We start from the raw sequence: 3,712 nt of genomic DNA on the forward strand, positions 1-3,712 counted from the left end.
ATGAAACCCATGTATGATCTCCCTGTCTGAGTTTGAGACCTTCTTTTACCATTAACTGACCTCATCATCAAAATTCATTGTTTTTCCACAAAACAACATTCTACAGCAGTTTCGTAGCGCGCTACGAAACTGCTGTAGATGTCAAAACAGAACCTATATATCTTTGAAGCGTTTTCTGCTTAAATTCATGATCTCTTCAGACATTTGTACAGCTATTAGGAACCTAAATAGTTTTAAGAAGATGAAGCTTGCTTCTATCATTACATATCACAGCCAACTTGATTAGCATCAAACCAATAAAAAGCTTCATAAATCCCAACTGGAACATAAAGTCACTGGAGTATTCCTTGCTGTCTTCAAATCTTCAAATGAGGTGGTCTTTTTCAAAGTACAGATCTTAAAGTTGGAAGAATTCAACACTTGGACATTAAGCTCCTTAGGATTATCAAACCAAACTATCTCACCCTTTGCAATTTGACTGGGTCTACATATATCAACTTCGGCTTGTCTGTCAGAATCAGCTGCATCTTTTTGTTGTAAAGTTTCCGAATTTTCTTAACCAATGAAACCATCACAATGAACTCCCCTGGATCTAGAAATTTCTCCCATTTAGAGTCAAAAGCATCGATAGTATAAAATTTAGCCTTGTGCTCCTAATTCTCTACTGTCACTGATTTTCTTTTGGATGAAGGATTTGATGAAGATATAATTCCTACAGGGACTCTGTTTTTTATGCATAGAACCTAGAAATCAAAGCTGCAATGTGGGCACTAGCAACTTTATCTCTCAATGGATCCACAATAACATCAGAGATATTCTAGATTGAGGCAGCACATGTTATAGAACTCAAAAGGCTCGGCAAAATATCCTTTAAACCAATCTCGCGAATAAGACAACAAATTGCTGAAGTTCACACTGAAGTTCAGTACTTTGCATCTCCATTTGAAGTAGCATCTCCATCTTTGCATGTTAATACTTTCCTAACTGCATTTGCGAGGTCTGTCACGTAACTGTCATTGCAACCTATCTCAAGTAGAGCTGTCTCTAGTTGAAAGAGATATTCAATGTTAGGCCTGGAAGGACTCACAGCTCCAACAATTTGATGAGCCATCATTTCCAATGGTACAAGGTCCAGGTAATTTTAATTCGAATTCTTGTCTGTTGATGCAATGTACACAAGGACTCCAGATATAGCTGGCTCTATTGAATCCTTTTCAAAATAGAAATCAACGTAGGCCTTTTGGTCATATTCCTTCTCTCTCACTTCTAGATAAGATAAAGCAATATCTTCAGCTTCCTGTCCAGAAACCCTGTAAGCAACGCCTTGACTGATGTGGCCATCGTGAGGCTCGAGTGTAACAGTCCTGCCGGGATTGGCAGGGGTTCCTCTATGGTCTGTGCTCCCTTGATGGAAAAGACGACGGTAGCCTTTGATGAAACCAACTCGTTGTTTGTCATAGTGGAAACCCACCTTCCATATTATGGAACCGTAACCAAACACCGACAGAACCATCTTCTCCGCCTTGCCGTCAACCTCCCTCAATTCTACAGCCTCCAGGGGATGCCATTCAATCTTTCACGGATGCCATTCACTAGTGCACTCATCTTTTAACGACATCAATCAATATCATTCCAGCTTTTGCGCCACATCTCTATCCCAGTGTCACTAACCATGGCGGCCTTATGGCAATCAAATTCTTTATAAAGCTACTTGACACTTGGCATTAATCGCTTAGGACTGGGTGTGTTTTCTGCAGCATCAACCATATGAATCCGGTGATCTCCACTATTCAATTGTGGGCCCACCCTCTTCTTCTCTACTGGCCGGCCATCGATCTAGTAGCCAAAAGTATTAGTGTAGCACCTGTAAATTCACAAACTGATGTCCGCGTACCATTATCTATCAAACCTTCTCTGCTTTTTCTAACACTGGACCATCCTTTGTTGCTGCTTTGTCCAAAAACCTCAAAACCGGAGTATGAGCAATGGGGAATCTGCCTTTAGCAACATAGGCTTTGGGGTCAACCTCATGAAGTTCCGTGGGATCCGACGGCACATTAACTCTCCATTTACGAACTACTGCAACAATTACTTGAGCCATGCGATCGAATGGATTCCCATTCTGAACTTTGTGTCTGTAAAATGGAGTACCTATTAAGAATAGTATGACAGATATAATCAATCCCACCGTGGGAATAGCATAACCCACAGAGAATCCCACACGGTCCTGGAACTTGGAAGCTTTCTGACCGAAGTTGGAGCCCGGTGTGCATTCTGGCGGTCTCAGAGATTGCAATGAAACCGCCAATGTCAAAATTACCATCCCCGCAATATAGACGAATGAAAACACTGTGAATGTCCAATAGCGTCCCCAGTGAGTATCTGCAATATAGGCGCCGATGACAGGGGTGATCCAGATTGTACCAGACCAGTTAGAGACATTCGATGACGAGCTCACAGTATCTTCATGCAACTTATCTGTCAGGTAAATCACCAAATTGGAGGCAATCCCATAATAAGCCATCCTTTCGAAGACCTCATAGGCAACGACGAAGGAACAAGCCTTCCATCTTCCAGTTTTGGACCTGAGAACGGGCCTGCCTTTGAGATCGACAGAGCCATCCAATGCAATTAATCCCTGAGACTCCATATTAAAACTCTCTTGGTTTTCATCTCCGGCCATTGCTGCTTTGATGAGCGATGTTCAACAGAATCTTCAGTGTTCACTCCTGCTTATAAGTTTTCTCTGTGTATGACTCACGTGCTACTCCATGTTAAAACTCTGTTATTTTCATATCTAGCCATTGCTGAATGCTTGCACTAATCAGCTTGTAAGCTTTTATGAGTGATGGAGGCCAAAAACTTTGAAGTGCTCGCTCCTCCTAATACTTTCTTTTGTCGGTGTGGACCATGTGCCCCTTCACACCCAGATGCCCCTTCCTACATTTTCGCTGGGGTTTACAATATCAATATCAGATATAGCTGGCCATGACTTCTTAATTAGTTGAAACTTGCCCATTGTTATGGTCATGGGTGTGTAGCACCCTTTAGGTTTTTTACTACATGGAATAAGGATAAATTTTACCTTCAGAATTGGTAATATTGATGAGAATACCAGCATATGAATTCGGTCTTCTTGTGTTTTAGCAATTGTCATTTGGGTCTCCTCTGAGAATTCAAACAAATCCCCAGTTTCGTAGCACGCTACGAAACCACGCAAACAGGTAGCGCTGCGAAACTGCTAAACAGAATTCAGGCGCTGCGAAAACACCCTGCCTTTTAGATATGCTAAAAATTTTTGACAACAGCATTTTCAGTGATAACAGCGGGGATGATACCATGGGTACAAAAGGACCATTTAGGGAAGATGGTTGACTAGAAGCCATATTTGGACTAGGAAATGAAAGCTGGTCAATGGTGACAATCCTGCCTTCATGTGGGAAACAAATCACTCGAAAGAGTGTTGAAACAATAGCTCCCATGTGATAAACATAGTCATGGTCAAGAAGTAAATTGTAATCTAAAGGTCTTGGGACTACCATCATATTCAGATAAACGGTTTTTCCTGCCAAAGTGATAGGTAACTGAGGAAGGATCCCTAACGGTCGACTGGTTCCTTTGTTAAAGTCCAACAGATTTTTTGTAACAGGCACAAGCGGTGGCAAACCGAGCACTTGCCAATTAGTTGAGGAAAGGATGCTCACCGATGCAC

General features: G+C 41.8%; 2 pseudogenes; both read right to left on the reverse strand.

The window, feature by feature from the left end:
* Positions 1-922: 922 nt before the first annotated feature.
* Positions 923-1,513, reverse strand: LOC149210916 (gamma-glutamylcyclotransferase 2-3 pseudogene; annotated as a pseudogene).
* A 390-nt stretch (positions 1,514-1,903) lies between these two features.
* Positions 1,904-2,683, reverse strand: LOC149210917 (protein NRT1/ PTR FAMILY 5.1 pseudogene; annotated as a pseudogene).
* Between the last annotated feature and the right edge of the window lie 1,029 nt (positions 2,684-3,712).

This window comes from Pinus tabuliformis, chromosome 1_2 (genome assembly GCF_031772625.1).
Source record: "Pinus tabuliformis cultivar Carrire ecotype Pingquan chromosome 1_2, CPIR1, whole genome shotgun sequence".
Lineage (NCBI taxonomy): Eukaryota > Viridiplantae > Streptophyta > Pinopsida > Pinales > Pinaceae > Pinus > Pinus tabuliformis.